This window comes from Theropithecus gelada, chromosome 11 (assembly GCF_003255815.1).
Source record: "Theropithecus gelada isolate Dixy chromosome 11, Tgel_1.0, whole genome shotgun sequence".
Taxonomy (NCBI): Eukaryota; Metazoa; Chordata; class Mammalia; order Primates; family Cercopithecidae; genus Theropithecus; species Theropithecus gelada.
In genome coordinates, this window is record NC_037679.1 from 44,740,790 (window position 1) to 44,765,724 (window position 24,935).

The window sequence follows — 24,935 nt, forward strand, 5'->3', positions numbered from 1 at the left end:
AGCTGATTTAATCTTCATTATTAAAGGCCAATTGCAGAAGTAGTTTTGTAGCCTGCAGTGTATTGCAGTTTTAGAACTGGAGATTGAAATTCTTGATCAAGTAATGAGAAGCCTGAGACACTGATTACTTCACTTGTGGTTTCATAAAATATTCTATTATTTTTATTTTGACATTATTTTATTTCTTTATTTAAAATATTGAGCATGAATACATGAAGAATCAAGTTAGAATTATTAAGTAGTAGCTTACCTTATTATTATATACTGAAATTATAATTACAACATTTAGAATATTTTTATATGCAAACTGATTTAATTCTCACAAGCTACCTTGAAAAACCAGCAGGAAACAAGTAGTTGCAATTTAGCAGATTCAAAATGTTAGGCTCAACTATATTTAGTGATCGCTTAGTAATTAGAGGAGTTTGGGACTACCATTTAAGGAAATAAGCAACATCTTCAAAGTATACTGAAAAAAAGTATAGGAAAAGTTATACAAATGTTAGTGTAACTTTACTTTGACCTCAATAAGCTTTATAAAGCCTATTTCAGAAAAAAATCACCTATTCTATAAACCTGTCATGTTTAATCCTCTCTCTATGCTTTCCATCATGCTTTTGCTTTCATATAAAATATCTTTCCCTTCCGCTATGACTGCACGCTCTGTATTTGTGTATTACACTCCCAGACACATGTAGATTGCAAGATATCCGTGAATATATTTTGAGTAATAGCTTTTTGTTCACTTCCTGCAGCTTTTAGAGTCATCACATTTGTTTTGCATCTAATTACATTACTGTTATTTGCTGTCACTTTAAGTGTGTTTTCCTCACCTCTTGAATTACATTGTAGTTTGTTTGAGAAAGGAATATGTTCATAGTTCTTCTATTTCCCAAAGAGTGAGTTGATGATAATGTATATATTTTTAAATTATTAATATTATACTGGTTTTAAGTTATCCCTTACTGATATTTTGATAAGATACCTTTTTCACCATATATTTATTGACATAAACTATCTTAAACCCGTTGGATTTGCCAACCTTTTAATCAACTCCTGTTAACTTTTCATTTTGTTGGCAGCTTTTATGGGCATATACACACAGAGACATAGGCACACTCACACGTTCACTTGTACATATACAGAAGTATCATGCCCCAAGCCTATGTTCTCAATAATATGTTTTCTGCTGGTTGGCTGCCATACCTTACTCTTAATTAATAGGTTGCTTTTCAACAGAAATATTATGCCTTGGGCATGTTCATAAACAATGTGTCTTCTTATGAAGATTTAAAGGTTATGGTAATGAAAAGAATCTTGAATGTTAGAGAAGGCAGGGGCAGAAATTAATTTTTGTCAGGCAAATTCTTTGCTTACCACTAAGTTATACTACATTACTCTTTTAATTTTATGCTTAGAATAAGCTTTCTAGGTTAAACTAGAAAACGAGTATATATGTTTGAAGTCCAACTAAAATGAAAGTTTGGCACAATAATAATCATATGCTTGCTCTATCAATCTACTTGTTTTTGAAGAAAATATACAATTATTTTTCCTAATTTTGAAACACAAGATTATACATGCTTATGAAGAATGCCCAAGCTCATTTCCAACTAGCTAGATGATGATATATTATATGAGACTTGGGGTTTAATTCAGAGGATTATCTGTCATTTTCTAGAAATGATTATCATTATTATCACTAATAAGTTATATATTCTTATTTATTGATTTATCTCAGGGAATACAATATTTATAAGAAGAGACAAATGAAAAGTAAACTTAGTTCTACTTCATATTATAAAGAACTTTCATAATAAAATAATACACACAAAATATTTAAAGGACTATAAGTACATAAAGGATTCATTTTTTTTAAAAATTCTATTTTCTCTTGACCTCTAACATATATATTGTTTATTAAACATGGATTGTTCTATTAATGGAAACTATGCATTTCAAAGTTTGTATAAATTACTTTTTTGGATTACTACTGTAATATAAGTTCATGGTGGGGCAAAAAAGTGAAACTTAAATTTGAACATGAAGAGAGAATGCTATTTAATGGAGTCAGCATCAAAGAAAAGTGTTGCAAACAGAGGGAACAACACAGGGGGAGACAAGAGGTGAGAGAGCATGAGACTTCTGGGAGACTTTAAATAATTCAGTGCTGCTGGATGGTTGGAGAGGAAGCAGGAAGTGATGCCAGGTGGCAATGGTGACACAGGTAGAAATAATTATTTTTGATTTCCTCATTAACTTTATACCAGAGTTCACCATAATTTTGCCTCATTATGGAAAATACATGGGAATAAGGCAGTTTTTGAGGCAGAATGACAAAATAAGCATCCATGGTAGCAAAATATAATAAAGAAAACGTGTTTTTTTGTTTGTTTGTTTTATACGTGGCCTAAGGGAGCATGAAGAATCAATCATGAAGCCCAGGCTTAGTTTCGTTTTATTTTGTTTTGTGGGGGCAGTAGTGTAGACTGCCATGACATTTATTATGATAGAATACAGAGGGAAAAAAAAAATCTTCTATTAACAGTGTTTCAGGGACAAAGAACTGGTTTGGGAGATTTTTGGTATAAATTATCTCTAATAAAACAAATTAGCAATGTACAAAAGGAAATAACTACCATTTTCCAATTAAACGAACCAGGGCTCCTTGGAGAAATGGCAGATTCTGGTACTAAGGCAATAAAATAAAATAAAAGAACATCATACGTATAGTGCTAGAAAGTAAGAAAAAACTCAAACAAACAAAAGAGAATGAGGTTATGTCAAAGTGACACAGGAACCAATTTAAAAGAGCTTTCAATGGCCAAAACTAGAATAACTTTAAAAATAAAATAAGCAAGATAATATTGAATTATAACTCAAAATATAAAATAAATATACAGGAGTACATATTTATATGGCCAAATTATTAATTAAATGAATAAATGAAGGATAAGGTGGTCAAGTCTTCCTCACAGAAGAGTCCCAAATGATATTTATAAATACTCCCTTAAATAGAACCCAGAAATAGGTCCATATAAATACAGTCAATTGATCACTGACAATGGAACAAAAACAATACAACGATAAAAGATAAATCTTTTTAACAAATGGTTCTGGAACAACTGGACTTCCACATGTGGAAAAAAAAAAAAAAAAGAATCTAGGTACGGACCTTACACTCTTTCCAAAATTAACTGAAAATAGATCATAGACCTAAATGCAAAATGCAAAATTATTAAACTCCTAGAAGAGTTTTAAGGTAGAAGTGGCATCTTATCCCTGCCTGGCAATGGGGAGAACATTCATTAAGCTCCAAGATGACTAGATCACCTTTGCAATATTGAAATTTTTATTAAGGGTGAAACAAATCACATTTAGGTCCTATTTGACTTTAATTTAAAGTTAAATATATACACATAAGATTGCTGGTGGCAAGATGTTAATTTCAAAACACTGTACAGTATTTTAATTACTTGATGGAGCAGTTTCTTCCAGCATTGAAAAATCAAATGAGGGGCTGTGCACCTGAGTTGGTGGGTGCCATGCTGTCACCTGATGCAGAGCAAATTCTGTGGTACCTGTTCAAGGTGGAGGAGCTTGTGGAGGAGGTGCTGGTGGACAAGCAGCAGGTTGTGGATGTGGACACCAAAAGGAATAAAAACCCAGAGGGCCTGAGAGCCCTGTAGAATGGTCTCAGCCTCTCTGAAGATGTGGTTTGCTTCAGGAACATGTTTGTCAAGATGCCTCATCCTCAGGTGAAGGAAATGATTAAGAAAAATCAGGATCATCTGGATAAAGATATAGAAATAATCCAAAAACAATGAGGCCCAAGGCAAACCAGAGCTGAAGAGTTTTAACTTGAACCCCTTCAATCAAGGTGAACTTAAAACTCTCAAGTTCTTCTTGAAAGGATGAGACACAAGAATCAAGATGGGGCACCAGTGACCAACTCCTCTTCCTGGGGTCATGGAGGACCCAAGACCCTCCAACTTTGATGCCTGTGAGGACAGGCTCTCCTGTAAGGGGTCAGGTGTAAAGAATCTGGCCATAACTCCTGTATGAAGCCTCTTTGTCTGAAGTACTTGGGTGCTCTTTGATGGCAGGAGGGAACACTCAACCTGTCGGTGGCTGCTGGACCTCACCACCAGGGCTCAGTGGACATAAGATGTATTGACAGGCCCTGGCAGTCACCAGTGGGTGGGTGTGGCAGGGACTGTGGGGTGTGAGAATGACTGCAACAGGTACTTCTCAACAATGACCTGCTGTTCACATGGCCCCTGAGCAGGGAGGAAGGGAGAGGGACAATGGAAGCTTTGTTCCAGCGTTCCTCTTAGAAAGGGGAGAGACAATTTCAGGCAGGTGTAATGGAATTGGAATAAAGCAGGAGGCTCACAGGTGGTTTCTGAGTAAAGGATAGAATTGTGGTGCTTTGGGGTTCACCACAACCTTCCATGGGCGGACACACACATTTCTCCCCATTGCCTCCATTTTTGCCCCTTTTTTTCCTGCTTTATTCCAGGAGTAGATGCTGCTTATCAGCCCTCTGTGGCCGCTCTTTGGTCAGGAGGGTGTTGCAGAGTCCTGCACCAGGGATGAGTGAGTGGGTGTGCTGCCCCTGGGCATACAACACGTGTCAAGAATGCCACCCCAACACCTCTAAAAGCAGGGCCTGGCCAGCTCTGACTGCTCAGAGTACCTTCTGCCTTTAGTGGTCTGGGGTCCCAGTGTGAATGTGCTGTCAGGACAGAAAAGAAAAAAAAAAAAAAAAAAAAAGAAAAGAAAAAGAAAAGTCAAATACACATGGAAATACTTCTTCAACTTTGATTATAAAAGTAATATAAATACATACCTAAAACTTCATGTCATATTTTATCTTTCTATTTAAAACCTACTATTAAACTAAGTTTGTTTCGTGATTTTTGCATCTCTGTAAATGATAATAGTCTTTCTACTCTGATAAATTATTCTCTATTAATATAAATAACATGAAATTTTTCTTGGTTTTTATGATTTTAATCTATCTAAACTTCAAAAATCTTCTATCAACAGTTAGCCTACTATTTATATAGAATTACAGAGTTATGTTTTATCTTGAAGTCATGCCATGTGACCTAAAGTAGAACAGGAAGCATACTGATAGTCATGTTTTTAAAATGGGCAAGTGCCTACAAGTTGTGATACTTACAAATGCTGGGATAAACCTTACCCGAAGCCAGGCTATGCTGGATTTAGTAATTTAACAACTGTTACGTACACGCGATTAATTTTTCACTTTAGTGTTTCTCAGGTATACATATGTATGTGTACCTGTATGTGTGTGTCTGTGTGTGTGTGTGATTATATTTGTGTAAGCAACTGAAAATAAATATTGAAACATTTAGACTATAAGATCCATATAAAGGCTATGACCAATAACATTTTTCTGATGACCTTTGTGCAGTTATGTTTTAGCACATTTCATGACTGTTACATATGTTAGTTCTCTATTGCTGTATAAAAATTACTTCAAATAGTGGCTTAAAACAATATATATTATTACCTTAAAGTTTGCATGGGTCGGGAGTGTGGGCACAGCTTAAGTGTGTCCTCATGTTGATCTCAAAAGGCTGCAATAAAGGTGACCAGGATTGCATTCTCATCTGGAGCTTGAGGTCCTCTTCCAAAACCATGCAAGTTGTTTGAAGAATTCAATTCCTTGTATTTGTGAGATTGATGCTCACAGTTCCTAGCCTTCTGCATAGGTAGTTCAGAAAATGACTGTTTCTTCTACAAGACCAGCAGGCAAGACTGTTTCTTCTTCAAGACCAGCAGGCAAGAAGCCCTACTGCTTCATCTCTTCTTTCAGGGAATGTCTGGTTCTTCTTTTAAGAGGCTTATTTGGTTATGTCAGGTCCTCCCAGGATGATCTTCCTTTTGATTAGAAACCTTATGTCTGCAAAATTCCTTTACTTTGCCATATTCTTGGTTAAAAGCAAGGTAACGTTTCTGTCTGCAAACAAAGAGAGAAGCTTATGCACAGAATTGGATACTAAGGGTGGAGATCGTGAAGACCATCTTAGAATTCTGCCTACCACAACTGTCATGCAAAACCAGTGTGCTCACTCTGCTGGTCTACTGTGTATGGTATGGTAGAAATAACTGAACACTAGTTTCTCCTAAAATAAAATATAATCTGTAAATTCACAATATTTTTTTCCTTTTTTAAACTTTCTATTCCCATTATAGGATTAATTGTACCTTAGAAAAGCACTTGCTGAATTAAACTGAATAATTTATTGGTTTGTAGTTGTAGTTGTACTACTGTATACTGATTATTGAATAAATGCTCCAGGTTCCCTTTTCATAATCTAAATGTTACTTGCCATTTTCTTCATACAATAAACTGAGAAATATAAGAGGAAAAAATGCCTTATTTGAAAGTCTAAGAATTTTTACTAATATTTAGGTTAGTAAATATTAATCTAAGTTTCTTAACATCAATGTTGTTCCTAATTAGATATGGCACTGGGAAACAAAAAAAGTAACCTTTTAAACTTAAGAGTATAAGGATACTGTGAAAGTTACTCTCTTTTTAAAAGTATAGGCACTTTAAACTTCTGTTTCAAATATACAGAGCAGAAACAAAAGCTGCACCCAAGTAATTGTCCTCTGAAGCATTAGGAACATTTCCTACTTCAACACAAAACCTTAGCTTTAGGAGATTTTCTTCTGTAGATTTACAACACTTCTCCCTCGAATGCATAGTTGAGAACACGGACTAACTGCATTTTTTGTTTTGTTTTTGTTTCATGTGCAGATAAATAATTCATTGCAGCTACTACAATTCCTCTGAAAGTCCCTAGAAATTATATAACAGTGCAAGTACGATATAAAATATAAAAGACAGTAAGTCATGAATATTGTTACTTTTACAGCCTACTGGATCTCCTTACCTGTGCCTTACTTTACACAGCTGAACACTATGACCTATCTCCATGGTTCATTTATAGCTCTAGAAAGTGGCTGCTTTCTGAAGATATTCTGAAACAAAAAAATGCTGTTTTTCTTACTTTAAGAAAACTTTATTTTTATATTTTTCCTTTTCTGAGTTTTAAAATAATAAAATATGGCTGTTCTTGAGTATTTATTGTTCCTCAATCTATCTTAGTTGCTGCCAATTTGTTTTCAGTGACACCATTTCTCTCACTATTCCATAATTTTCCAGAGAGAGAGAGAGACATATATATGTACATACAAAATATATATATTCAGAAAAATATGTATTTTCCCCCCAATTTTTAGTGTTGCTTTTTTTCACCTAAGGCAATCTTCTGCAATAGAATTTAATTTTTAAATTATTTTTCTAGTGGAGGACATGCTACTGTTACAAAATACTGAATTTGATTAATATTAGTGATATACTGAAAAATAGATTTAAATTGAACAGAATCAATGCCCTAAAGACTGAAATATGTCTTAGTATCTAGGGACATTAAGAAACATATTCACCAGCACTGCATATAATTGAAGACATCGGTGTCTTTTTATTCAATGTAGAAATTATTATATTTTCCTTTGTATTTATTCATTTCATTTAGTCCTACTTTAGGCAAAAATAAAAGCACACTGTGAAAACACTTTAAAACATATAGCATTGTTATGGGTTGAACTGTGTCGCCCCAAATTCATATACTGAAGTCCTAACTCCTTAGTACCTCACAATGGTACTTAGAGTCTTTATAGAGGATATTAAGTTAAAATAAAGTCATTAAGGTGTCCCCTAATCCAATATGATTGATATCTATTTAAAAAGGGAAAATTTGGACACTGAGATATATACAGAAAAAAACCGTGAAGACGCTGAGAGAAGACATCCATGTATAAGTCAAGAGAACAGTCGTTTAACAGATCCTTCCCTCACAGCCCTCAGAAGAAACTGCCCCTGCCTTTACCTTTTCTCTGACTCCTAATCTTCAGAACTATGAAAACTACGTTTCTCTTGGTTAAGTCACCGAAGTTGTGGAACTTTGCTAAAGCAGCTCTAACAAACTAATACAAGTTCTTTAAAATTGTATTATCTTGTGCTTATTAATATCATCTAGTTATTCATGGTAACAATAACTCCAGCTCTAGGAGACCATACTAGGATTGTCCAATGAGTCATAGTCCTCCCTTCTATCTGGATTATTACTTATTTATCATGTCCTACACTCCATTTGCCCTCATGGGCTTTGATTCCTTAATGTAGAAATTGTATACATAGCCTAGTGATTCAGAGATTTGGGGCCAGACTTTCTGTGTTGAAATACTGACTGCTTTATTTGCTAGTTATGAGTTTTTATGCCGTTTACTTTTCTATATGCTTGACTAGCTGCAAAATTTGTGAGGCCTACTGTGAAAGGATAATGTGGGCTACCTCATAAGAAATGCAAGAAAAAAGTGCTATTAAATGTAACTAAAAATTAAACAGTTTTTAAAAAGTTATTAATTACAAAATGTAATGGATAATCATGATACATGAATAAAAACATAAATTTACAAATGTAAAACATTTTGGTGTCATAAATTTATGTAATACAACAAATAGTGATAGATAAACAAAATATTGAAAAACAGATTTAAATTGAGCAGAATCAAAGTTTTAAAGATTGAGATTTGTGTTGGTATCTAGGGACATCAGGGAACATATTCACTCACCAGGATTCTGTATCATCAAAAATGTCAATATCTTTTAATACTTTATTAATGTGGTATCTTGATTAATCATAAGATTTTTCTGGATCACTACTGCAAATTTGTTTATTAAGTCATCAAAACTTATACTTCAATTTTCTAAAAATACATGTGAAAGTGACATCAATTTCTCCTGAGAAATGCAAGACCACAAATAATTTTCTATTTTGACAAGAGTATTTTTGGTAAACTACTAAAGCTGTGTATTTATGACTTAATACAAATAAATTTTATGTATTCTGAGTTTAATTTCAAATTTAAACTTACACAATATTATTTTAACACTTCTTCAGACATTCCCTGTAACTTGTAGAATCAATTTAAGAAACTAAAAATTGATTCATTTTATATATATAAATATATAAAATTCAAAATACCTGGTAATGCATTTTTATCTTTGTATCTTCAATTAGGAGAGAAAATTTAATTTTAGAGTTGCTTTTCTTATTAATTTTCAAGTTATCTTTATTCCAAAAAGACAGTGGACATGCAAACTATTTTTCCTTTAGCAGAGTGTGAGAGGAAAAAGCAGCTGACAAACATACTGAGAAGAAAACATCTGAAATTTTAATGAATTTTTAAAGATTAAATGTAGGTTATCCTGAGAATTAATTTATCTGAAGATTCATATGGAAATCATGTTCTATTCTGTTCAATATGGTGATCTTTAAATTTAATTTTTATTTTTAAGACTGTTGATATCTGCTTTCCAATATTGCAGCAGTTTTCAAAACTGGATATTCTGAACACTTTGAAGAATTCTAGACACTTCCCGGTATGTTTTATGGCAACGTTTATGTGTAAGTTTTAGTTTTTAATTATTTGCTGACACAATATACTGCCTGTGCATTAACAGTTCTTGTCCAGCCCTCAGTTTAGAGAGTTATTATTTGTGCACAAGCCACAAGGATGGGCTCTGGGGATGGAAGGTCCAGCCATAGTCTCTCCATGGGGCCTAGTGCTGCTGATACATGGAGCCTCGCTTCTCTCTTGTGGCCAGAACCACCACTGCCACCTCTACTGCGTCTCACCATGGCTCCTAATCTGGACCCAGGTGCCATCTGGTTTTCTTGGGACCCCAGAATACCCCCTGAACTGCCCTGAAGCCTATACCTGTGTGTTGGGGCACCAGGCCAATTGCGTAAAGCCTAAGGCTCAAAATTCTGAGCCTGCACTTGCAGGGACACCCTGAGGCCAATCTCCACTGCTTACTGGCATGCTCTGTATCTCATAGACGTTGCTTGTAATTCAAAAATAAAAGTATTAGCAATTTCTAGGTGGCAATAGCAGATCCTTTTAAAAAAATGTATTGTTGATATTTCTTCTTTTAAAACTCATACTTTAAGTTTGGGGTACAAGTGCAGCTTTGCTACATAGGTAAATTTGTGTTGTGGGAGTGTAAGTGTGGGGCCCTTCTCAGAGTAACACCCTATACTTTTTACTATAGAGGTCACAGGTCTATATACCTTGCCCTGCCCTGTCTGTGTTTGCTTACTGAACTTAAGGTTAGAATGATAATGCCTACTTTATAAAGTTGGTGATGATACTAAATGAGATTGTTAAAGGGGTGGCCTGCCCCTTCACACCTGTGGGCATTTCTCGTTAGGTGGAACGAGAGACTTGAGAAAGGAAATGAGACACAGAGACAAAGTATAGAGAAAGAAAAAGTGGCCCAGGGGACCGACGCTCAGCATACAGAAGACCGGCACCAGCACTGGTCTCTGAGTTCCCTCAGTATTTATTGATCATTATCTTTACCGTCTTAGAAAAAGGGAAGTGGCAGGATAATAGGATCATCGTAGGGAGAAGGTCAGCAGTAAGACATATGAATAAAGATCTCTGTGACTTAAGCTTAAGGAAAAGTGCTGTGCCTTGATATGCATATGCAAACATCTCCATAAACCTTTTTAGTGCATAAAGAGCAGCATTGTGCTAGCAAGTCCCACCTTTCACCCTAAGGCGGTTTTCTCCTTTCTCAGTAAACAGAACATAAAATCGGGTTTTACACCGAGATGTTCAATTGCCCAGGGACAGATGCTTTTCTCTATCTCAACTGCCAGGAGGCCTTCTTTCCTCTTACACTAGTTCTCCTCAGCACAGACCCTTCACGGGTGTCAGGCTGGGGGACGATCAGGTCTTTCCCTTCCCACGAGGCCATATTTCAGACTATCACATGGGGAGAAACCTTGGACAATACCTAGCTTTCCTAGGCAGAGGTCCCTGCGACCTTTGGCAGTGTATGTGTCCTTGGGTACTTGAGATTAAGAGAATGGTGATGACTTTTAACCAGCAAGCTGCCTTCAGGCACTTGTTTAACAAAGCACACCCTACACAGCCCAAAATCCATTAAACCTTGAGTCACCACAGCACATATCTCTCGCAAGGACAAGGCTGGGGGTAGGGTCACAGATTAACAGCATCTCAAATACAGAACAAAATAGAGTCTCTTATGTCTACTTCTTTCTATATAGACACAGTAACAGTCTGATCGTTCTTTTTTTCCCCACATTTCCCCCTTTTCTTTTCAACAAAACCACCATTGTCATCATGGCTCGTTCTCGATGGTCACTGTCTCTTTGGAACTGTTGGGTATACCTGCAGACTAACAGCAGACAGAACAGGCACGCAAGGATTAATATGAAATTTACAATAGTAGTACTTTAGATGGTCTTAACCGAAGTGACAGGGTTAAGATTTGTGAGGCCATCAGCAACTCCTGCCATTGCCTCAGTTTCTGGTACCAACACAGAGATCACATACAAAGTAATAAAATATCACAAAGCAAATGGAAGCAGGATGAGATCACAGGATGGCATTAAAATTAAAATTAAAAATAAAATTGCTAATGAAATTTCATGCACGCATTGTCATTGATAACATCAGGAAACGGGGTTTGAGAGCAGACAGCCTGTCTGACCAAAATTTATTAGGCGGGAATTTCCTCATCCTAATAAGCCTGGGAGCGCTACAGGCGACCGGGGCTTATTTCATCCCTTCTGGCTTCGACCGTAAAAGGAGGCAGGCTTCCAAGGGGGTCGTTTATAGGCCTACCTTCAGAGCGCATTCTCTTTCTCAGGGATGTTTCTTGCTGAGGAGAAGAATTCAGCGATATTTGTCCTGTTTGCATTTAAAAAGAGGAGAAATATGGCTCTGTTCCATCCGGCTCACCGGCGGCCAGTTCAAGGTTACCTCCCTTGTTCCCCAAACATCGCTGTTATCCTGTTCTTTTTTCAAGATGCCCAGATTTTATATTGTTCAAACACACATGCTCTACAAACAATTTGTGCAGTTAACGCAATCATCACAGGGTCCTGAGGTGACATATATCCTCCTCAGCTTACAAAGAAGATGATGGGATTAACAGATTAAAGACAGACATAAGAAATTATAAAAGTATTAATTTGGGAGAACTAATAAATGTCCATGAAATCTTCACATTTTATGTTTTTCTGCCGTGGCTTCAGCCAGTCCCTCTGTTCAAGGTCCCTGACTTCCCGCAACATCCTCTCTCCCTTTCCTTTTATATAAATGTGCCATGGCGATGAAGGCTTGTTCCTTCTCTGGATTTTGACGCAGGATTCTTTGACTGGTCTGGCACACTATAAACAAGCCGATTAAACAGAGACACATAATTCCAAAATTTACTGCAGTAGAGTTCCCAACAGACTTAATCCAAGTCATGGGGTTTAATCCATAAAGATTTTTTGCCATTTATTTAAGTGACTTTGAGAGGCTTCAAAAATTTGTTCTTTTAATTTAGAAATGTCTAAAGTGAGATTATCTTCTCTTCCCTGTAGATGGCATCTAAGCATGTACCAGTGATGTTCAGACTCATTATAAACTCGGGGTGTAATACAAAAATCTGACGTATTCCAGTCACACTGTAACTGGAAACGATGTTCCAAGCTCATGAGTCTATCTCCCATCCAAATGACAGTTTGTTTTAGATCATTAATTTGATTTGCCAATTTTTGATTGACACCAGATTGTGAATTCCACAATCTTGTGGAATTCTTTTGCCAATTGTCAACAAAGCTTACTGTCTGAAGAGAAGAGTGCAATGCAACTCCTGCCACAGCGGCTGTAGCTGTGACTGCAATTAATCCCATAATCACTGCAATTAAAGTAAAAATGAATCTTTTGGATCTATTTAAAACACCTTTTAACACTTCAGTCAAAATATGGATGGATGGCGAGGCCTCCCATGGTCGGTCCATGGACACAGGGATCCACATGCCTTCTCTTGCTCTCACTAGCAGAATGCAGTGCTGCCAATCAAAAGTCGAATCAATGCAAGTAAACAATCTGCAATTTTCACAAGTTATAGTTTGGGAGTCTGGTTTAATAACTATATTTCCTACGACTAACATATAAGGGGGCTTTACACAACTTTGTAAAGGAACTGTTAGACTGGAATTTAGGTTGATAGAATAAAATGGCTTACCATCTCTTGTTTCTATAGTTTGATTTCCAGACCAAATTCTAAGGCGATATGAAGCTTAGAAAACAGGACTTATTATTTTTGGTCTTGGAGTACAGATTCCCTTTTCTTCCCATTTCCAAGGGTAGAAAGACTGTAATTTTTTGTGCTTATGTTCGTCTAAACTTTCTGTTAAGTCACTATCAACAGTTGGACTCACTTGTGCACTGGGACAGAATTGAGTTTGTCCTGTGCAATTGTGGTAGAATTGACCTCGAGGTGCCCAATCTATAACAGTTACGAATGTATTGTTTTGTAATATCACTGCACTATAGGCCACATATTCTTCCCAAACTAAATCTTTTGATTCTTTGGGAATCTCCTTGGGGCAAAGTTTCCCTTTTGGCCTAAATTTTAATGATCTTTGATAAGAAAAGTCTTGTAAATAGTTTACCTGTGGTTTGAGTGACATTCCGCTTACCATGTGATAAGTAAATCTACTGGTGGGACTGACAGTAGGTACTTCTACCAACCAATTTTGGATTGCAGGCATTAAACATCCTGGTGCTCTCCCTAGGCAAATAGGAGGATAACAATACCCAATGGAAATATTTATCATCATTCCTTCTTCCTCTGGTTTGGCAGGGCAACGATCATCTGTGGGACCAGGTACCCACACACTATTATTAACATATACTTCAATAGGATTCTCCATCCATGTGACTGCCCAAATTAAGACCTGGAAAGGCACATAGGCCCAGTAGGTATAATTAGCTGCAGCTGCTCCTGCAGGCATGGGGAGACTTACCACCATTGATACAATCATTAAAGCTGCAAGCAGCATATTTTCTGGGATTTGTGTCACCTTTGTGCTAGCTAGGCTTTTTCCAGCTAATGGTGTCAGCTTCTTTAACTGTGCCCAGGTCGGCAGCTCTGCCTTCTTGGTGCGTGGCGACTTCATCTGTTCTTCTGATATCACCACTCGGTTCATCTTGTGAGTCAATGGTGCTCGACTGTGGTGTTTCCATCTCCGTGGAGGTGCTTTTCTTTGCATCTCCGATTGGTTCATTGTAGAACTTCCAATGTTTAGTGGATATCCAAACAGGAAGCTGATTTTCTCCTGGTGAAACACAAGCAAAACCTCTTCCCCAGGTTATCACCTTCCCTATTTCCCATGTCTTATTTTTGTTGTCTTCCCACCAAACCAGTTTTCCTTCATGTGGGCTGTTCTTTTTACCAGTAAGATGTTGTTCTGCAGAAGTAGTAGTCTGATTTCTATAAATGTTTAAAAAATTTAAAATATAGAGTACTAGATTAAGTTGCAGCTGAGGAGTGGTACACTCCTTACCGTCTCCCCCTTCTTTTTGTTTAATTAACTGAGTTTTGAGTGTTCTATTAGTTCTTTCAACTATGGCCTGTCCTTGGGAATTATAAGAAATTCCTGTTGCATGTGTAATTTTCCACTGATTTAAGAATTTTTGGAAAACTTTACTACAATATCCTGGTCCATTGTCAGTTTTAATTTTTTCTGGAACTCCCACTATTGTTTACTGAAAACCTATTTGCCATAAAAAGGGTTTTCTTGTCTGAGCAGTGGGCCTCCTCTGGGTGCATGTGAGAAAGACTGGGGTCAGAGAAAGGAACCTGACAAGCCCCACCCCCACCGTCAGTGGTGCAAGTATGCAAATGGGACTGCAGTATGCAAATGCTGCTGCTGGAGAACAGACCTGAAACCAAGACTCTTGGCAGAGGCAAGAATGCTCAGGGTTTTATATTTTTTCAGTAATGCAAAGCAAAGCTACTGGGAGCAGACAGGAAATGCACTCTTGGCCTAGAACCTCCTCATCCTTACAAGGCAGAGTTCTGGTTGGCAGGGGACTGGGAAGGGTGAGTTGCTGGGAGATATAAGGAATGCTCAGAAAGCCCCATCCTGGAAGGGTAAATGCACAGGGCTTACCTAAGACTGAGACTGAAATAAGAGAACTGAGAAATTTCCCTGCTCCTACGATAAGCCCTGCATGAAATAATAAACAACAGTAGTAAACTGCTGAGATAACACTAGAAACATGGACAAAGACCCTTTCTGCATCATCCCTCTACAGGGCTGCTCAAAGCAACCATGCTGAGAAAAGCCCTCCAACACTCTGGATGTTATACAAAGCACAAGATAGCAGTAATCCTCAACACAAGGACCCAGGATCATCTCCATTGATAGTTAGGCCATAGCAGAAAGCTGCCACAAGATGGCACCAAACCTCAAACACATCCTGAACAGGTCTGGATTACATAGCTGGACTCCTGGACCACCCATTTTTCTAGATGCATAGTCTAGCCCTAGTCATTGAATTTTCTTGTCTGTCATTACAACCCTGCATTTAATATTAGTGTTTTGCCTTTATGATTACTGGCCATTGTGATATTGAACTTTTTTTTTTTTTTTTTTTTTTAATTTGAGTTTTCTAAAGTTTTCTAAAACTATGTATTACAAAAGTGGTATGACTTGAGGGACGTTTTATATATACAACTGGGTTGGAAGAAGTGATTGAACATGCCCACAAACACAGATATATATGGCATATATATGTATGTATCTGTGTGTATGTGTGTGTGGGGGGGGCAAATACAGTGGCACACAGGAAATGAGATCATATATCATGTTTTAGTGTAGTTTCTCATGATCCTCAGGAATCCTCATGGGACATTAAGCTATCACTAACATATTTGCAGGACCTGGAAAACTGAATTCTTGCTATATAATGGACATCAAGTGAGGATGGCTATTAACTCTCTAATGTAGAACTACATTTTTAAATTTGCATTTACTTTTTACATTTTTATGCATTAATGATCTTGCCTAAATCAATTATTACTTTGGAGATCATAAAATGGTGATTTGTTACTTCTAGGTTTATGTTGTTTCATTTTATCTCATTTTATTTTGATTCCAAGAAAGAAAAAAATACAAATGTGCATCATTAACCCACTGGTTTAGCCTGATAACGTATCAGTTTAAAAGTCATTAAAAGGGGCCAGGCGCAGAGGCTTACACGTTTAATCCTGGCACTTTGGGAGGCCAGTGTGGGCAGATCACTTGAGGTCAGGAGTTCGAGACCAGTCTGGCCAACATGATATAACTCTGTCTCTAATAAAAATACAAAAATATTAGCTGGATGGGCTGGCAGGTGCCTGCAAACCCAGCTACTCAGGAGGCTGAGGTGGGAGGTTCGCTTGAACCTGGGACTTGGAGGTTGCAGTGAGTCGAGATCACACCACTGAACTCCAGCCTGGGTGACAAACTGAGACTCCATCTCAATAAAACAAAAGCAAAACAAACAAACAAAAAACTCAAAAGTCGTTACAAGAAGAAATGATGAGATATTTTAGAAGAAAGATACAAAAAGGCCTTTCTTAATATATATTTGATGATTTTCCAACAGGCAAGAGTTAAGCTTATTTGTTCTCTTCATTATGTGGTTGGAGGTTGGGTGTATTAGATACACCAAGGCAGGCATATTTTTAATTTATCACATTTCTTGTCTTGGTCTCCAGGGCTCTATATCACTTTATCCTCACTTGATCTCACAAAGTCTTCTATAATTCTCTCCTGTGATCCATACAGTACAGGTGCATTTGCCCCTTCTTATTCCTCAGACATATCCAGCTTTGCCAGATGGTCATGTGGCTTCCTTCTTCTTGTCTTTCATTTCTTGGATTCATTGTCCTGTCCGTAGACTGTCCTTTTCAGACCATTCAATATAAAGTATCTGTTGCCTGCTCTATGTTACAGGAGCCTCCTTAAAATCCATGCTAGCATTTGTGATATCTGATTTTTGCTTTTTTCTTTTTTGGTCCTTTCCTGTCTTCCCCCAGTAGAATGTCAGTTCCAGAATAGCAGGTGTCTTGGCAATCTATCCATTTCTTGCTATATCCCACCACCTAGAGTAGGATTGTAAACAGTGTTTTTTTTTTGTTTTTTGTTTTTTAATATAAAAGCATATTTGTTTATTCACTTCTTAAACTTTTACCTTTTCACTTTCTTATTATTAGGTATAAAATATGGATTTACATATAAAAAATATATATAATGGCCCAGGAATCCTGCTTCTGGTAGTGGCAATTGTAATTCTGTTCAACCCTCTCAATAAGGCAGATTAAGAAAATGTATGTCTGCATATGTGTCTGTGCATGTGCACACGCATGCATTTGGAGTGTTAGGAAGACAATTCTAGGACCAAATTCCAAAATAAAAGAAATGAAACTTAGAGAAACATGAACCTGGTATTTAGCTCAATCTTTCCTTTAGGAGTATATGCCAATTCAGGAAGAAGTGGTTGATGAGATCAAGAAGTTGATGACAGTTTTTGAAAAATTTATAGAAATAAAAATAAAACTTGAATTCAAATTTTGCTAAGAGACATTGATAATTCACCAACACTTTTGATTAGGATTCTGATGATCTACTCCCCCAAATAAGGGGAAAATATATTTGCAACTTCTAATTTAAATTCTTGATAATGTAAAGGTCATTCTGGTCTACTGATGGCCCTAGACACTTGCATAAAGAAAAATAAACCTACCCTAGAGGATAAGAAAATTATACTGGACCTTAAATCCTTTTTACATATTTTTATATTGAACCTTGCAAACAGCGAAGAACAGCTGGGCAAATGAATACACAGAGGATGTAGCAGAAAAGAAGAGAACTAGAGAAATAATAAGTAAGAGTAAATAAGAACAAAGACCAGGCACGGTGGCTCATGCCTGTAATCCCAGCACATTGGGAGGCTGAGGAAGGCAGATCAGCTGAGGTCAGGAGTTCGAGATCAGCCTGGCCAAAATAGCAAAGCCTGTCTCTACTGAAAATACAAAAAAAATTAGCCAGGCATAGTGGCGTGTGCCTGTAATCCCAGCTACCTAGGAGGTGGAGGTTACAGTGAGCTGAGATTGCGCCATTGCACTCCAGCCTGGGCAACAAGAGTGAAATTCCATCCCTCCAAAATAAGTAAGTAAATAAATAAATAAATGAGACAAAGACCTACTGCAATGGCTTCTAGTAAGCAATGCAATGCATACATTGAAAACTGAATAATCGCTTTCAGTGCATGCACTGATTTCAAAAAAGAGTAAGTTATAATTTCTTACTCTCCTCCCTCCCCCAGCCCATTTCACCTTTTCTCTGTGAATGGCAACCTCCTGGTTCCAGGGCTCATCCTAAGGTATCACTGTGCTCTTTGTCTCCTTTCTTTCTGTCATACACTACACACGATTGGCTAGGAAATGTTTACTTTTATTTCAAAATACAGGTAAATACAGTTGCTAATAATTTCTCATCACATCCACAGCTACGACCCTGCTACCCTATCTTACTGAATGCTTGTAGCCTCTGCTTACAGTCTCAACACAGCAGTCAGTACAGTCCTATTAAAGCATAAATAAAATAAAGATTGCTGTTTGCTCAAAATTTTGCAATAGCTACCCTTATACTCAGACTAAAAGTAAAATCCATAAAATGGCTTACAATGCTCTAAGCCTTTCCAAATCCATGTTATGGCCTTAGAGACTGCTTTATATCTGTATCATGTATTTATCTTACCCCAAATCTTCTATAATAGTGTGTATCATAGGATGTCAATTAACTATAACTCTGCATTTTCCTGCAATCTACATGTTTACAGTGAGCAGTGTTTTGTTGACACTGAAAAAACTGCAATGAAAACTATATACTGGAAGATTATATCAATCCTTTTTTAAAACCTTATAATTTTGGTAGTAGAATGATGTTTCAGTTATCATCAGTGAAGAAATTTTTCAGGGAGTAGGGAATAGTGGGAAGCGGGGATGGTTACTAGGGGTAGTATGAGGAAGATCTTTGTAGTACAAGAATATTTTTGTTGTTGTTGTTGTTGTTTGAGACGGAGTTTCCCTCGGTCGCCCAGGCTGGAGTGCAGTGGTGAGATCTTGGCACACTGCAAACTCCGCCTCCTGGGTTCACGCTGTTCTCCTGCCTCCGCCTCCCGAGTAGCTGGGACTGCAGGTGCCTGCCACCACGCCTGGCTAATTTTTTTTTTCTTTTTTTGTATTTTTAGTAGAGACGGGGTTTCAGGGTTTCACTGTGTTAGCCAGGATGGTCTCTATCTCCTGACCTTGTGATCCGCCTGCCTAGGCCTTCCGAAGTGCTGGGATTACAGGCGTGAGCCACTGCGCCTAGCCAAACAGTTTTAAATTTTGATTATGTTATACAAACCTTCACATGTAATAGAATTGCAAGAACTAAATACACAATACACACACACATGAATAAGTGCATGTAAAACTAGTGAAGTCTGAAGAAACTGTGTATTATTTAAAAATAGTGTCTTACCTTGATTGATGGGCATCAATTTCTGTTTTAAACAACTAATAGTTTGCTTTCATCATTTTTGGTTTCATATAGTGTTTTCTGATTATAGAAACCTCCCATTGAGCACCAGAGAGCTATTTTACTAACCAATTTTAATCTCCTGATACTCAGAGTAAAAAAAAATTGTATTTACATAGCTCTTAACTTTTTTGTTTTTCAGTAATGTTTCATGATTAAAGCAATGCTTCATTGGACTCCAGTGAATTCTTTTATTGATCTATTTCAAACTAATGGTGGTTTAAAGATAAATAAGCTTGACTGTAAAGAACTGTTTTGGGGCAGAGAAGCTAGAAACTAGAGCACAGCCCTGATTGTCAAATAGTTCTAAAGACTTTTGTTTATCACACTATGTTTAGGGGTACATTTCAATTAAAGAGTGTCAAATTTTGGAAGTTGAGCTTTTCTTAAAACATAGTTTCCCCAGAACTTTCAGGAATCTATTTTTGTTGTTTTTCTTTTCTTTTTCTACGCAAATGCAAGGTATAACTACTTTTTAACTATAATTAATTTTCTTCAAATTAGATTATGTAATTAAACTAAAATTAAAATAATGAAATAGAAAGTAAGACAATGCTATATGACCATTTATTTTAAACCTTGTTTTAGCAAGATGAGTAATACATTAATAAATCCAACAACCTTGATTGCCATCACTGTGACCTGGACACTCCTAGTCCACATCCTGAATCAGGATCTTGGACGTCACCCATAGTGGAAGCTGTGCCATGTGAGTGGAAAAAATGGAAACCACATTTTGATATTCAGTTCTGAGGAGGAAACTCTTTTGTCAAAAACAATTTGTTTCACAATTTTAGTTTCAGTTATCTACAGCCTGATAGCTAAAATGTGCTTTCCTTTTGTTTTGATTTGCTAAGGAAGCATAGATCAATCTACATGGCCACATGCACACAGTTGCCAACACTGTTCCTTATAAAAAGGATAATTCCTACACAATGGGGAGAGCAAGTACATTTCCTGCCCCTGTCAAAATTCTATCTTTCTACTTTGGCATAGGAAAATAATTCCCACCTTACTTTCCAAAATTAACATTAAATTTTTAATAAGTGAGCAAATTATATATTTAAATATCATGTATTATAAGACAAGTAATTGAAATTTACCTTGATAGCAGTTTGTTTTTGCACAATTTTTTAGAGATAAATACATTATATATATATCTTTTATATATATTATTATTGTTTAAAATAAACAATATAATAATAATAGTAAAATATTGGTTAACTTCTTAAAACATTTAAGAAAACAGAAAATCTGAGACATTACAAAATAATAAGCCAAATTTTTAGGCCGGGCACAGTAGCTCATGACTGTAATCCCAGTACTCTGGGAGGCCAAGGCAAGTGGATCACAAGGTCAGGAGATCGAGACCAACCTGGCTAACATGGTGAAACCCCATCTCTACTAAAAATACAAAAAATTAGCTGGGGGTGGTGTTGGGTGCCTGTAGTCCCAGCTACTCGGGAGGCTGAGGCAGGAGAATGGCGTGAACCCTGGGAGGCGGAGCTTGCAGTGAGCCGAGATCATGCCACTGCACTCCAGCCTGGGCGACAGAGTGAGACTCCATCTCAAATAATAATGATAATAATAATAAGCCAATTTGTATAAGGGTTTTTATAGGTTTTTTGTTCGCAAAATAATGTGATAATGTTTTATATGGAAGACTTATACTCTCGCAGTAACATTTACTAAAATTCTAAGTTCCATGTACTTACAAAGCTTTTGACACTCAATTTAGGGAGATGTTATAAATAACATTAGACTGGCTTCAAAATTCTAAAGTTTAGAAAACCATTGTCAATGGTATATTTAGCTTGTAAATCTTTTTCTTAAGAAACAAGTTTTAAAAAGCAACCTGCAACTCTTTATATTCTTATCTTCTTTAGTTCACTCAGTACATATTGATTGAGTGCTGAATTTTTCATATGGACAAGTCTGTTCAGTGCTACTGACACAGCAATAAACAAGAAAGAAACTTCCTGCCCTCAGGTAACTTAGGACAAGTGAATGTAATAAAATGGAAAATATTAATTGCTATAGAAATATATTGATGTTCCTTTGTGCATTAAACTTTTTATCAAAACAATTACATGTCATGATTATTCTTCTCTTTCCCCCTTTCACTTACACATTAAATCTATCTGTTAAAATTGACAGCAAACATAGGATTTTTTTTTTTTGGAGATGATCCCTCTTTATAACTCTGATAAAAGAAATAATATACAGAAGACAGTTCATAGAGTTCCTATTCTCTTCCCCATTCCTTTGTGACACAGTCTGTTTTGAATAAGTCAGCTTAGAATATATATACACCATCCCCAAACCTGTGGGCAAGTCTAGAAGTCAGATATGTATAAAATATTTTTTATTTCTATATTGATCTGTAATATTGATACAACTCTTCAAAGATAGTGCCACATGAAACCTCTCACATCACCAAACTAACTTTAGTTTATAGCCTGTGCAGTTTACATGCTTGCAGTGATTTGAATGGCTTGCTTGACAAGAATGGCAAAATCACATCCTTACCCTGTAACTCATTTTTACATTTCCGTTGATTAGGATTTTCCTGAGGGCAGAGACATGCCCTATTCCTCACTTTAATATAAGAGAATCCAAAAGAAGAAATTAGAGTAGTAGTTAAGCAATTCGTATGTGTTGAATTATTTGTTGTTGACTACGTAACTACATTTTGCGGACATGGAAACAGGATTGTGCCTTCAGGTGAACTCAGGGGAATTTAATTAATGCATCAGAGTGAAGTGTTGCCAGGTTCACATATATGAAAGCAAGCTCACCCTTGAGATTCAACTTAGGTCTTAATTCCTCCAGAAATTATTACCTGACCTTCCTTTCTTACTGGCCATACTGCTAACACCCTCTCTTGCCCTCTGAATTTAGTCCTTTTCTATTCTGCCATAGTACTCTGTCATTACATTTAACACCTAGTTTGTAATTGTGAGTTGTAGTTTCACAACAGAGGATAAGCTCTTTGAGGGCAAGAAGTGTCTTTAATTCTTCTTTGTAGACTCATTACCAAAAATTCTGTAGTTAATTAATGTATCTCTATGCTTTGGAATATTGCTTGAATGAAGTGAATGAATGGATAAGTGCATGAGACGGTCATCGATTTTGCCTGTATAGTCCTTTTTATCAGATAACACAACCAGCTCTACAGGATGGTTGTCATTCTCTTGTCTCCAGGATGATTTGCTTTCTGGAATGATTGTTTAACAGATAAAATGAATGTAAAACACAAAAGTTAAGGTTATTAATATAGAAGATTAATCACCAGAGCTAAAGCTAAAATTTAAGATGGATTTAAAGAATGGGACAGGCAGCATAAAAACATAGTCAAAAAGACCTAAGTTGAATATGGGTCCTTTCATTGGTAAGACATCCTCAGGTAATGCACATAATTTTTAAAGTCTCAGGTTTTTTTGGAAAGCCTATTTCATAATATTGCTGTGAAATTATACATGTAGTTAAAGAGTTCCTAGTCCAATGTTTAACATATATTAAATATAACAATCTTTGATGTACTATAAATATAGGCATTATGATTTCTAAGCAACAGTAACAAAGCAGACTCAAAGGAATGTTGTAAGATAAAAGAAACACAAAGACCAATGAAAGTTCATATTATACAGTGTATCAAAAAATAAACATAATTCATGGAGGAGGTAGCCATAGATGAAAGAGCCTGAAAGGTAATTTTATGTGATGTAAATATATTTACAAAACAGCTGTGGCTATGATGACCAAATATCCACATATGCCTGGGACAGATTCATGCTATGATTCTTGCCTTACTTTATTAATAGCTCTGTTTCACTCTCATAATTGTCAGGGTTTGGACAATAACTTAGATGGTTACTATATTATGGCTCATGTGCTAATCAGAAAAAGTTTTAAGAGGAACTTTTCCAAATACTTAATAAATACCACACAATGAAAATTTACACAAGCATGTATAGGATGAGTTTTATGTTCAGTATACAAAGACCCAAGTTAATTAACATTTCCATTTTTATTCTATCCAAGTAATTGAGCTGATCTGAAAGTAAATGTCTTTTTAGCAATTCAGAAAGAATGTAACTTGATGGCAATGGAATTGGCAAGTGACTTCTCAGGATTGACTTTTTTATTACTTTTATTTTATATTTTGCCAGCTTCTGATAATTGGCTTCCATATACGGTAATTTAGAAAAGACTATTTTATGCTTTATCCTTATGATCCTAGAAGCAGAAAGATGAAAAGATAATGAGAGGTGTTCATTGCCTTTCTTTACCCCCTTTTTATAAAGGGTAATATCCTTTCCAACAATTATCTGATAAAGGAAAAAATACTGATAGGAAATTCTTCTTTGTTGTCATTTACCAATTTTTTTTGTTACCAAAACAAAAACAGTAGTATTACTTCAAGTAATTTCTTTTTTTAGCTAGTGTCTAAAAAGCAAACCAAAACAAACACAAAAAACTACATTTTTATTTATAGATACAAAAACTTTGCTATTATGCCTGGTGTGATGGCACATGTCTGTCATCCCAGCTACTCAAGAGGCTGAGACAGGGGGATTGCTTAATCTCAGAAGGGAGAGACCACACTGGGCAATATAGCCAGATTCCATCCCCCTCAACCCTCCAAAACAAAATAAGCTGCAGAAAAAAGAAAAATAACAAAGAAAAAAAAAAAAAAGGAGAGCAAATCATCTCCCTGTTTTGTTGTATAAACTTTTCTCACTATAAGTGGTGAATTAAAAAAGTATAAATAGTGATGAAAATGAATATAAATAGTGATGAAAAAAGCAATGTCAGATTATGTTAATGACAGAGGAATAGCTTTCTAAAACTATTATTTCTAGAAATAGAGAGATATGGATCACATTATCAGAAATTTGATGATTTTCAGATAGTCTTCACTATTCTGATAATCACAAATTATCAGAAATTTGTGATTAAAAGAGTTGAGAAGAATTTCTTGGTAAGTTGTAAGTCCAAATTTCTAATTATTATTCCAAGAAAATGTAAAAAAGTGAATAGTATTTCAAAAGACACTTTAATCAGCGATGATGGCGTCTTGCAGAGGGAAACTAATTGTGAAATATTAAGGTGGTAACTCATATCTTTAAGTACAATTAAAATAATACTAAAAGTTCAACATTGCCTTGTAGCAAACATCCAGTCAGTTTAAGTATAAAACTCAGTAAGATTACTGGTCCTAATAACAGTTTCATTATATTTTATCTAGTCTTAATATTTTAGATATTCAGACTATGTGAGATTACAACATTTTCATAGAAAAATACATTAACTTTGTCCTGATGTTTAATAATGAATTTGTTGGAAAATATTTTACTTCAAGAGTTTTAAATCAGTTAT

The 24,935-nt window shown here is 36.0% G+C and overlaps 1 pseudogene; it reads left to right on the forward strand.

Moving 5' to 3' along the window:
* Window positions 1-3,545: 3,545 nt before the first annotated feature.
* Window positions 3,546-3,918, forward strand: LOC112635578 (annotated as a pseudogene).
* Window positions 3,919-24,935: the final 21,017 nt, after the last annotated feature.